Below are 13,077 nucleotides of genomic sequence, written 5' to 3'. Positions count from 1 at the left end.
CACAGTTAAAGATAAAGGTTTACCAGGACCTCTTTTTGTCCCCACATGTCAGTGTGATAACAGACAAATGTCCCCATAGCATCAGTAATGCAAGTACACACACTTTTCTGATGGGAATAGTGAGTTTTAATCCAGACTAATCTGGATTTGAGAGGCTGCAGGATTGTTTTCACTCAGCAGGAGTTCACACCGAGTCTCTCACACACACATAAGATGCTCTGTGTGTGTGTGTGTGTGTGTGTGTGTGTGTGTGTGTGTGTGTGTGTGTGTTCGCCTCAACCAAATTTTCAAAGATAAGTCTTCCATTTTATTGTTTACACTGAACTTTGACCTGATTTGTCATAAATCTCCTGCAGATAACAACATGAAGGCTGATGACAGTTTATGTGATGTGTGTGTGCGTCTTCTTACACACACACACTGATTCTCAGGGTACAAGCTGACACACATTTACAGATAAAACAGGTTGGAGGAAAAACCTACTTTGCATTGTGGGAGAATTTGGGTTGAACTCGAACGAGGAGGGAATCAGATGTCGGTGCTTCCATCCAGCTGCAGCTCAGAGGTTTAATAAAACATGAATCCATGCTTTACTTTTTATTAAACCTCTGATCCTCTGAACATGAGTTCACCTCTGGTCAGGAAAAGAGCAGGTGGAGTAAATCCTCCTGTTGGCGTCCTTAAACCACACAGAAGAAAGGACGAGCCTTGGAGCTGTCAGTGGTTGGTCTTGTTGTTCTACGGGAGACGCTGATCATTTATTCCAGTATGAACAGAGATTAATGGAGGCTCTGAGGAGATGTAGCCCAAAAATGTATTTTCATCATCGATAGAGGAGAACAATTGCAGTTAAAGCCCCGAGTCTCATAGACCTCACATTACCACCTTACAGCATTTTGATTTGAAGCATGATAGCATCAGCTTCAACCCTCAGCAGCTGCTTCCTATACACACACACGCTGGTTTAACTGTACTGCTAATGTATGGTTACTGTTTTCTGCAAGGTGCAGTTTTTATGGTCTAATTAGCTTTCATGTTTAAAAAGAAAAGATTATTGATATTACATCTCTGAAAACTGAAACAAAAAGGTTTGAATAATTATCTCAGCAGTTTGACCCCGGCTCGCCCATATTGGCTAAGAAGGTGAACACAGGACTGCTGGCGTTTCTTTTGAGGAAGTGCTTTTAACACTAAATATTTGCAATTGGTTTTTGTTTTGTTTTAATTTAAGTCATGCTTTCATTTTCATATTCATCTCCAACAACACGGGAATTTTTTAAATGATGTTTTATCCACAAATTGAGAAAAGGTTATAATAGCAAACAGCAAGTGTCATCAACTAGACGTTCACCCAAAGAAAGGACCCAAATGCACACCAAATAAATAACAAACAAATAACAGAATACAGAGCGGGCAAAGCCTTAAGTAAATAATAACCACGGAGGGTCAGTGACTGGGACGGAGAGGGAGTGGCCTAGTAAATCAGGTTGCAGGAGCGGGCACAGAAAAGGCATCAGAGGAACAGGAGGGATTCTGTAACAGACGGAGAGGCAGGAACTTCACAATCATAAGCAGGTGAAACGAGAAGGTCGGAGGGCAAAGAGATGGAGAATATCCAGGTGAGATTGAACCAGGGAATGCAACACCTCCAAACACAGGGAAAACAGAGTTACACGAGGAAGAAGCAACTAGCATGAGTCTCAGAGGGTCAGTCTAGTTCTAGTTACCACACTAGTGAGCATAACAAACTGGTGAGGAAAGGCAGGTTGCACAGGTTTAAGTAGCTCTCCCGCTGATTGCTTGCAGATGGAATACAGGTGAGGCGCTGGCCCCACCCAAAAGGGGAGGACCCACAGCCACAGATGGAAAACTCCCACGGACCATGACAGGAAGTGAGGGGACTTAATCCAACTGAACCACTCTGAACTTGAAACTGCTCTAAAAGGCTTTTATCAGTAACTTTTGTGACATCAGAAACCTGACTGGATCAAAGTCTCAAGACTTTATAATGTCCATCAGAATCGGATTTAAAAAAATAAAGATATTTAAAAGTCCTGCTGAAACACTGCTTTGTCAGTGTTTTAAAGATTTAAGGTCTGATATGACGAGAAGTGTTTGGTGTGGATTTATTTTTTACTGCTCTAATCTGTGACAACTCCTGACTGATATTAAATTAGCTGATATTTGTGTGGAGTTTGGTTCATATCTGTGATCAGAATGACGATCAGTCTTCTTTTATTCTTCAGCATCTTGTTTTCTTTTTCCTTTTCACCACCGTTTAAACGTCTTCATCATCTCCCTCCTCTCTGTCCAGTCATTTTTAAAGTGAGCCATCGTCACCTCGATGTCCTCATCCTCGCCTTCGCTCCATGTACAGTAACGCTGACTCACCCTGAGGATTTACTGGATCAATGTGGGATCACTCATGATGTCAGCAGGTGTCTCGCATTACTTTGGTTTCCTCACAGTGTTGAGTGCTGGACGTCCACAGAGATCAGAGAACCTCGCTGGGACTCGCAGTGGAAATTAAATAAAAATGCAGTAACTAAAAGATAACTGTGGATGTTTCTGCGTGTTTATATTTGATCCTTTTTCCATTTTTGATTTCTTCATGTTCTCACCTTTCTGTCTGCATCTTTTCTGGGGAATATCGAGGCGTTCCCAGAAATAAGCTCTGGGTCTGTCGAGGGATCGCCTTCTGGCTGGATTGCAAAAAATCCTCAGTTGGCTCCTTCTGATGTAGAGCAGTGGCTCCTCACAAATCTCTGTGGCTTTTTTAATACTAACAATTTCTTATTTACTTATTGCGTTACAATCCTAGAATTGTTGCTGGTATTATGAAGGCGATAATGATAATATTAATTCATTTATTCCACTTTATCATGAACACATTTGCTACATGTGATCAATCACAATTGTAGAACTTATCAAACTTTTCTCTTTTGTTTGTTGTTTGATTCGTTATCAACATTGTTTGTTTGTTTGTTTGTTTGGTTATTTTTTTATACTAAATAAGAATAAATACAAACAAAGCCCCCAAATTGTTTTGTTTTATGGAGGAAATGAAGCAATGTGTTGTTACATTGTTGTTCACTAAAACTAAAAAACCTTTTAATTTCAGTGTATTTAATTTATATTTATAGGCACTGATTGAATTTCCATGAAATGTCCCAATAAAAAAGAGATGAAGTGCGATGTAAGCTATAAAGCACTGACATCATGCTTAGATACTCTCTGTTTAACAGTAAACTCTTTGCGTCTGATGTGTGACTGAAGACATTTTGACTTGTGAAGTTTCAAACTTCCTGTTTAAACTTTCTGCTGGTTCGTGCCTCAGATCAGACAGCACCACGGAGACACCACAGAAGAAGAAGAAGCAAAGTAGAGAGAGATAACAAGGGGAGCGCAGACTCTCAGTCATTAGGTGAATCTGGAGCATTACGTCATGTCAGAAGACACCCACCCTCCCCTTCCTCCTCATCATCATCGTTCACCCTCCTCCTCCTCCAGCGCTTCTGTGCAGCATCCGAGCTCCCTGATTGGTCCCTCGTCCAGTGGCCTATAAATCCCATTGGCTGATGGGAAGTCAGCTGCCGCGGACCTGACAGAGGACAGGAGGGAGAGAGGGAGGGATCCTTCAGATAAAAGCGCCAGCAGCAGCAGGACTCGGCCCGCCCTCATCTGGATCACCAAAACATCAGCGGACCGGAGAACCGCCCGCTTCTACCGGACTCATTCCGCCCGGGCTCTGTGAGGCTCTGCCCGGCTCTGTGAGGCTTTGCCCCGGGCTGTGTCTGCAGCTGCGGCTGGGAGCAGGAGAAGCAGCAGGCGGAGGAGCAAGGTGAGAACATGGGCGTCTGTCCTCACTGGAGCACGGAGCTCTGCAGGGACACCACAGTGAGACGGAGGGACGAATCATGAATCAAACCCGGGTTTAATCCCGGGTACTCACCTCAAAGTTTAGCATTTCTTTATTTTCACAAAGAAAAAGAGTCGCTGCTGCGAAACACGAGCTTTGTTCCTAAATGAGCCGAAATGCAGCTGGATGCTGATGACACTGAGTGATAAATAGAGAAAAGATGAACGGGACTCTAATCAGTCTCTGTGTTTACCGCACTGTGCAGGGAAAGTCAACTTCAGTCTTCAGGCATTGTTAATTTTTAACTTTAAGAGTTTTAGATATAAAACATGACATCAAAACTACTTACAAAAAAATCGGGTCTCATGTGGTGTCTTTTTAAAGTTTATACAGGTGTGTTATTCTTGTTGTCTCTTGATTGTGCTACACAATCATTTTATGAAGTTTGGGTTTCGAAGCAAAAGTCCAGTTTATTCAGGGATCATGGGAACTGTAGTCTTTGCTATAAAATGAGTAGAAAGAGTGTTTTTGAAGAAACCCTGTTCCTGGCTATCCAAAGACTGTATATAAAAGATGGAAATTGTCAGGACTTCTCATTTAAAAAATGTTCCAGCAGTACAAACATGGTTGAGAGGCCTGGTTCAGTGATTTTATTTAGCCGCAGTTTCGTCTTTCAGCCCGTGAGGTTGACGCTCGGTCTGCAGTGCCTCCACATTTTTATCAACATTATTATTCCAGATGTTCTTGCAGATGTATTAATAAACTGTGTTTGCTGCTTTGATCCGTCTGCACTTTTTATGGGCTGATTGACAAAGTTTTAAGACTTGGTGTCATGGTCCCTGGTATTTTTGTTGTGTTTGTTTTTACAGTTGTTCTTTTTCCTTCTTTTTATCATCTTCCACACCTTTTATTAGTATCACCTGTTTGTTCCACCTGTATGTGTAGCTTGCTATTCCTCTTTCCTCCGGTTCCTTTTATTAGATTCGAGTTTTGTTTGTTGGATTTTGTGTTTCTTGGGGTTCTTTTGACTCCGCCCCCAGTGTTTTATTGGCGTTCAGGCTCGTGGGTTCAGTTTCAGGGTAGCAGTTTGAGTGTGGGCCAGGTGTGCAGTTTTTGTGGTGCTGCTTTAAGACTTTAGTCATTCTTTTGTTTTAATTAGGTTTGCATAATTTATTGTGTTGTGGGTGAGGTTGTTGCACCACTTAAAGTAAAAATATTTACTGGGTTTATAATGTAGATTTGATGTCATCAACAGTATTTTTGAGTCTCACTCCATCTCCTTGCATGTGTATTTTCAGTCTAATTAATTCCCTAACGATGAAACAAAACACTAATTTTTTTCGAGCTATTTAAGTTTATTACAGATATCTCGTGTAAATGTTTTACCCGTCAGTGGCAACTCTTTTCTTTAGTCAGACTGGCGTTTCAGTGTCGGGCCAGCAGCAACTACTTTCTGGCTTTTTGTGCAGATTTTAATCAAAATCCATCTATATAGTCGTCATCATCCGTCTAAAACGAAGCTCCCTCGTCTCATCTTCCTCGGGAGACGTGAACCTCTGGCATTTTGATGCAGATTCAGACAGAAAGGAGGATGACTTGACTTATTGTTGCATAATAGATTTTTCTGAATGAAAGTAGGTCAGAGAGTTTCTGCACTTCAGTCGACTTGGTTTCACATCCACAAGGTTTCCACAGCAACACCGACTCAGCTTTATGTAATCACCTCTTACCTCTTCGACTCTCAGTTAACCCTCAGGTTTATTTTCCACAGAACGACTGCAGCAACACGCTCGCAGTGATTCAGACAGGTTAATCCGTCCCTTTGTGGTTGTTTTGTGTCTCTTTGTGGTTGTAGAGCAGATGAATTTAACCGAGAGACACTGAAAAGTCCCTGCAGCAGTGCAGAAGAATTAATCAAAATGCACATTCAGTTACAGTTATGGCTTCCTGTGATTATGAAAACTAGATAATTGTGTTAAAGCAATTACTCTGATGCATTCCTTTTCACAAAGTGCTCCTGGTGTGTCCCGTGTTATAAATCAGCTGCGCCTCCTTCCTCCTTTCCTCGGTTAGTGAAGCATCACCGTCTTGGAGTTTGGGATGAGACATTGTGAGCAAGGGGGTGGGTCTGACTCTGAGACGAGCTCACACACTCGTTATGTAACAATTTCTGAGTGAAACACCATCAGCTAATATTCATACTCTAAATCACAGGTGTCGAACTCCAGGCCTCGAGAGCCGGTGTCCTGCAGGTTTTAGATGTGTCCTTGATCCAACACAGCTGATTTAAATGGCTAAATGACCTCCTCAACATGTTTTGAAGTTCTCCTGAGGCCTGGTAATGAGCTAATCATTTGATTCAGGTGTGTTGACCCAGGGTGAGATCTAAAACCTGCAGGCCCTCAAGGCCTGGAGTTCGACACCCCTGCTCTAAATAATCCTGCTTTCTTAATCTGGAGAATGACCAAAATTTTAAAACGAGAGATGTTTCAATTCAATTTCAGTTTCAATTATGGTAAATGGCCTGTATTTATATAGCGCTTTACTAGTCCCTAAGGACCCCAAAGCGCTTTACATATCCAGTCATCCACCCATTCACACACTGATGATGGCAGCTACATTGTAGCCACAGCCACCCTGGGGCGCACTGACAGAGGCGAGGCTGCCGGACACTGGCGCCACCGGGCCCTCTGACCACCACCAGTAGGCAACGGGTGAAGTGTCTTGCCCAAGGACACAACGACCGAGACTGTCCAAGCCGGGGCTCGAACCGGCAACCTTCCGATTACAAGGCGACCTCCCAACTCTTGAGCCACGACCGCCAATTATAAACTGAACTTTATAATTTAATCAGACCAACCTGACTGATCCGTGAGGTCACTGGTCGAAGGAGCCGAGTGTCCATAAACTTTGATGCAACCAGATGTGCTGCCTCCTACTGGCTGTTAAAAAAAAATGCAGGTTTAAGGCACTTCAAAATTAGGTTGACTATTATGACAAATCTATGGCTTTGAGGACTTCCTAAGAGCTCAAACTCGGGCCTTAGCAGGCCGTGGCAGGTTTGCTTCAGCTCAAGCCACGATGACCAACAGAGAGACAAAATGGCAAATTTTGGTAACAGTTTATTGTTATAGTAGTTAAATGTAAAAGTAGACAAGTAGTATTCAATGATATCCACTCTAGAGCTCAAATGACAGCTGATTAGCCCATTATTTGATTATTTTTTTGCAAGATTAGTACATTTACAAGCTTTATTTAAGCAATTCAATTAAAATGTATTCATATTATTTTCTTTAGTCCAAAATCACAACACCAGTCATCTTGCTGCATTATAAGAGTTAGCATCTGGCAACAGTGGGAAAGAAAAAAATCCTTCTAACAGGAAGAAACCCCTGCAAAATCCACAGTGAAGGGGGGGGGGGGCATCAGTCTGCTGTGGCTAGGGATTGAGGGGAAGAGGACTAAAAGGTTTTTACTTTTTAAATCTCTTTTAAATCTCACATTAACCCTTATTTAACCAGTCAAGTCATTAACAGTGCATTCCTGAATGGGTTGGAGTTCTTTATAAAATTCATTACAACAATCATGCAGAGATGAGTGGGCCAACATTCCTCCACGGCGCTGTGAAAGAATCATTGCCAGTTATCTTCAATGCTTAATCATCAGTTGTTGCTGCTAAGCGTGACCCAACCAGTTATTAGGTTTAGGTGGCAATCACTTTTTCACACAGGTAATAAAAGCAGTGATGCACAGTCAGGCATGAAGCATTGTAACCTTAATTTCTGTGAAATGCTCTTCAGGCTGATTTTAAGCTTTGGGTTCATACTTAAACACGACAAGAAAGATCTCGTGTGTTGTCATTAGGATAGGAAGTTATATCAGCGTGCAGGAATGTTGCACAACATTTTTATTGTTAAATGGTAGCTGTAGTGTAATATATCTCAGGACATGTTACAAAGCAATGTAAGAGGTACTGCAACAAAGTAGTTCATTTATGGAGTAATTAAGTAAAGTAATGTATTTTTTCCTACTTTTTTGAGTTCAACCCCAACAGCATTTAGTACATTTGTAAAAAGTGAAAAACTTTACACAAAATGGGGACATTTTCTTAAAAAAAGTTAATAGATGTTCACAAAATAATAACATCAGTGAAAAGTGAGGACATTTTTTTTTTAATTGGACATTTGTTGGAACATTAGAACAAGAGTAGACCTTTTAAATCCTATCTGAGTGTTTAAACATTTGTTTAGCTAAAATCAGGCAGGTCCCGGATTGGCATTATGTTTGTGATGGTCCTTACAAAGGCAGACGTGTGTGTGTGTGTGTGTGTGTGTGTGTGTGTGTGTGTGTGTGTGTCACAGTTCATTAACCAGCATCTCCTGCTTTCCTCCAATCACAGCCTGTAGAGAAGGACAGTAAATGAGGCACTCACAGCTGCTTAAATAATTAATATCAGCTCATCAATATTCCATCTGCTCAACAGCAAAGGGGCGGGGGGGTGTTCAGATGTTGGAGCAGAGAGACGAACCTCCTCTGGTCTGTCACTAACCAGAAGGAGGAGGTTCAGACATTTGAACGATCTGTCAGACAAATGCTGACATGTTCTTACCGTGCTGTGTTCAGGTTTGATGCGTTCATCGCAAATTCATCAACAAACCTTTGAACTTAATGAGCGATATTTAATAATATGCTAACGAACTAGTGGCAAATCTGCCCCACCCCCCTGTGCACCTTTTGTCCCAGTAGCTCTGCTGTCTGACTCACTGCACATTATATCCTCACAAAAAGCTTATTAAAAGGCAGAAAGCCACAGACAATCATTACTGTTTGGAGTGTATTATTATGAACCAGCAGCGGACTGAAAACACGACTGACTTCCAAAGTCAGCATTTATTTGGGGTTTTATGAGAATTACTGCAAAAACAACCTGAAAGCTTAATACAGACATGAACTAACCACAGATGCTAGACTGCCCGGCTGTTATTAGAGAATCCTTTCCTTTTACTGATAATACTATTGCACATTAATTGGCTGGTATTCAGCCCAGGGCACATAGAGTGGCACAAAACTAAGATAAATTGCTAAATTAATTGTTTACACCAGCTTTTAGACTATGAAAGACAGTATCAAGAAAGAACATGGTATCAATAATATGACCAAAGAGAAATAAAATGGCATTTTCTTCTGTTTTCTCACAGGAAAGCTCATATTATCCATAAAATAATAGTGTCCTGCTAATTCATACTTATTGGTTAATCAAGAATTTTGAAAATGTTGGCACAATAACTTCAATTTATTCACAGAAGCACAATTAAATCAGTCCACAGCATGAAGGAAATTACCAGAAATAAATGTTTACCCTTCCCAAAATGTGTATTTTTGGTCTACAGCTCCGTAGGACCCAAAGTTCTTTGATATAGTGAACTAACCAGAGCCCCTTGTAGTATTTCCCATGATGTTCAAGCTGATTTTCTGTGTTCATTCATCTCTCTGATGATTTTTTTATTTTTTTTTTTAAATGATGTGCATGCTGCCTCAGGGGAGGACAGCAGGTAGAGGCTTATTTTGTGTCCAACCTACCAGCCGTGCTTCATATCAGCCTGCCACAGAAACACACACACTGTTTGAAGCCACTGTTTTAAAGACTCGAGTTTTTCCTTTTTGTCCTGTTTGTTTAAGCAGACGCGACCACATTAGGAAAGGAGCGAAGAACTGGGGAGTATGAGCTGAACCTGAAAATAAGATGACTTCATAGAATGATTTCAGTACAACTGAATGATGGGCTGTATGTGAAAATTGAAGTAGCTTCCAGGTATGAAAACTGAGGCCTACATGGAAGTGTGATAATCGTGCGTTCTTTCTAAAAGCTAGCAGGCAGCTGAAAGTGTGTTCGGTATTATAGGACTCGATGGGAGGAAAAAATTGTAATTTTCAACTTTGTTTTATTTTAATGCCATTTTAACATCTTATTTTTAATTCAGTTTTGTTTTTGCTTTTTGAAAATGTTTTGTTTTAATTAGTTTCAGTATTAATTTTAGTCTTTTAATTATTATACGGTAGTATGGATGGCATATATAAGATGGAAGATTTAGGAAAATCAGGACAGCAATTACAGTAAAAACACAACTTCCTGATAGCCGTTGACTCAGTCTTGCAGTCTCAATAAACATGCCCATCATGGCCTCATCAGGCAAGTTGGAATACATTTTTTACCAAAGTAAGAAATGCTACAACTAAGGACATTTTCTCTGTATTTTTATTTTAGTGCAGTTTTCCAAGTTTACAAAATCATTCCAGTTGAGCAAATAAATAAATAACTAGAGAATTTAAGGTTTCATATATGATAAATACAAACATTAGTCTATGTTACACACATAAAGTGCATGTGATTATATTCAGTGTGGATTTGGGACACAGTGAGAACTAACTGGACCAATCAGGGGGCGGCACTGAGGTCAATCCCTCCCCTTTGTCCTGCTATGTCACTTCCTGGCTGGTTGCCATGGCACCAGAGGCAAGGTGTCCCCATTTCCTATCCCGCTGTGCGTGTGTGTGTGTGTGTGTGTGTGTGTGTGTGTGTGTGTGTGTGTGTGTGTGTGTGTGTGTGTGTGTGTGTGTGTGGGCAACAACAACATCAACAGCAGCACGGCTGTCTGGTTACATTAACAGAGGCTGTGTGTGTGTGTGTGTGTGTGTTCTTGTATAACTCATGTTGTGGGGACTCAACTTCTTCACATTGAGGACATTTTAATTTGAAGACCTGATTTTGGTTTCATTTTAAATTAGACCGATATATTGATGGCTCTTTTATCCTATTCTGTTCATCTCAGTGCAATGTCAGAGCTGCTACTTTGCATAAAAACACGCAAAAACAACCTCAGTGGTTTCTTTGCAAACAAATGTATAAAATATAATAGAGAAAAATAATGAAGACCAGAGCTGGAACTTGTGCAATAAAACTGTAGAGTAAAACAAAGAGTACTTTAAAGTTGTGGCCCCAGTGAATGAGCGTGAGAGAGTTTAATGTCCTCAGAAGTGTTGGAAACAGGAGCGAGTGTGTGTTTTGGGATTGGCTGGTCGGCTGCAGACACACTTTGATTTGATCCTGTGTGTCACCAGGCCGCTGCCCCCTCCTCTCCTCTGCGTTGTCAGATTAATTGCTGCTGTGTGTTGATGGATGCTGCAGCATGAGTTTGACACAGTTCCTGCTAATGAAATATTTATGTTTGTTTGCGAATGTGTGTCACAAGCTGTAAACAAAACACTGGCTTAGCCAACATGATGCCGCCGACTGGTTTATTCAAGCTTCAGTTTTAGCTGATGCTTGAATAAACCACGTTCCTATTTTTTTTAGGAACGTGGTAGGGTAGAGAGTTATCATCTGCCACTAGGGACTTCAGACTTCATCTGCTCTGCACTACCCGACTCACTGGACCCTCTACAGTTCGCATACCGCCACAACAGGTCCACTGATGATGCCATAGCCCTGACACTACACACTGCCCTGTCACACCTGGAGAAGAGAGACACGTATGTGAGGATGCTGTTTGTAGATTACAGCTCAGCATTCAATACCATCGTTCCCTCGAAGCTGGACAGGAAACTGCAGGATCTAGGACTGAGCAGCTCCCTCTGCAGCTGGATCCTTAGCTTCCTGTCTGACAGACGCCAAGTGGTCAGACTGGGCAGCATCACCTCATCCCCCATCACACTGAACACTGGTGCTCCACAGGGGTGTGTACTGAGCCCTCTCCTGTACTCACTCTACACCTACGACTGCACAGCCACTAACAGCTCCAACATCATTGTGAAGTTTGCGGACGACACTACAGTGGTGGGTCTTATCACCAACAGTGATGAGACGGCTTACAGGGAGGAGGTCAGCGCCCTGACCCACTGGTGTCAGGACGACCATCTCACCCTCAACGTCGCAAAGACAAAGGAGTTGATAGTGGACTTCCGGAGGTGCAGAGAAGTACACACCCCCATCACCATCAACGGCGCTGCTGTGGAGAGAGTGAGCAGCTTCCGCTTCCTTGGTGTACATCTGGCTGAGGATCTTACGTGGTCAGTACACACAAACAAAACAGTGAAGAAGGCACAGCAGCGCCTCTTCTTTCTCAGGAGACTGAAAAGATTCGGCATGAGCCCCCGCATCCTCAGGACCTTCTATCACTGTGCCATTGAGAGCATCCTCACTGGATGCATCACCACCTGGTATGGCAACAGCACCGCCTACAACTGCAAAGCTCTCCAGCGAGTAGTGCGGTGCTCTGAACGGATAATTGGAGGTGAGCTTCCCTCCCTCCAAGACATCTACAGGAAGCGCTGCCTGAGGAAAGCGGGGAGGATCATCAAGGACTCCAGTCACCCCAGCCATAAACTGTTCAGACTGCTTCCATCAGGAAGGAGGTTCTGCAGCATCCGGTCCCGTACCAGCAGACTGAGAGACAGCTTCTTCCACCAGGCCATCAGACTGCTGAACACTTCATAGACACCTCAGCTTCACTACTGGAACTTCAACATTATGCACTCCACACTGTATATAAATGCCACTTGTTTTGCACATATTCAACTCTGTATATTTTATATATTTTATTATTATTATTATTATTATTTTTTTTTTTTTTACTATTTAATTTGTAAAAATGTGTATACACACACACACACACACACACACACACACACGTAGGAAAATATTTAGTATACACATCCAGAAATGCATACACTATTATATATTGTACATATATTTATTAGTTTCAGGTTGGCCATTCTTGTATTTTGCTCGTTTGTGTTGTTGTGTTTGCACATCTCTGTTGCTTGTGGGGCTCGCACACAAGAATTTCACTCGCATGTGCTGTGCCAGTGTGCCTGCACATGTGATGTGACAATAAAAGTGATTTGATTTGATTTGATTTAGTAAGTTTGGTTTACTAGTGACAAATGTACCTGTGCATAAACTGTACAGATACATTTTAATAAATGCAACTACAAATCACTCAGAGACTGAGATTACCCATAATGCACCACTGAACGACACAGGAAATCATTCCTGTACAACTCCTCCATCTAAAGCGCAGTACACAGTGTAATAGCTTTACACCCTTTATATTTACACATCCTCTACAGAGAAAATAAGAAGGGCACCTCAGTTTCAACCATATATTTTTAATTTATTTATAATTTGTATATATTTGAGCTGTTTTGTTGTATTTTGT

The 13,077-nt window shown here is 41.7% G+C and overlaps 1 protein-coding gene across 1 annotated transcript in view; it reads left to right on the top strand.

The window, feature by feature from the left end:
* The window catches only part of LOC113013572 (leucine-rich repeat neuronal protein 1), a 36,783-nt gene that overhangs the window by 9,528 nt on the left and 14,178 nt on the right, over positions 1-13,077 (top strand). The window contains exon 2 of the mRNA XM_026154585.2: positions 2,315-3,841. The gene's annotated coding sequence lies outside the window, so the exon portion shown is untranslated. The remainder of the gene's footprint in view (positions 1-2,314; positions 3,842-13,077) is intronic.

This window comes from Astatotilapia calliptera, chromosome 20 (assembly GCF_964374335.1).
Source record: "Astatotilapia calliptera chromosome 20, fAstCal68.1, whole genome shotgun sequence".
Taxonomy (NCBI): domain Eukaryota; kingdom Metazoa; phylum Chordata; class Actinopteri; order Cichliformes; family Cichlidae; genus Astatotilapia; species Astatotilapia calliptera.
Note: the sequence above shows the minus strand (reverse complement) of the source record. Positions and strands in the feature narration are given on the sequence as shown.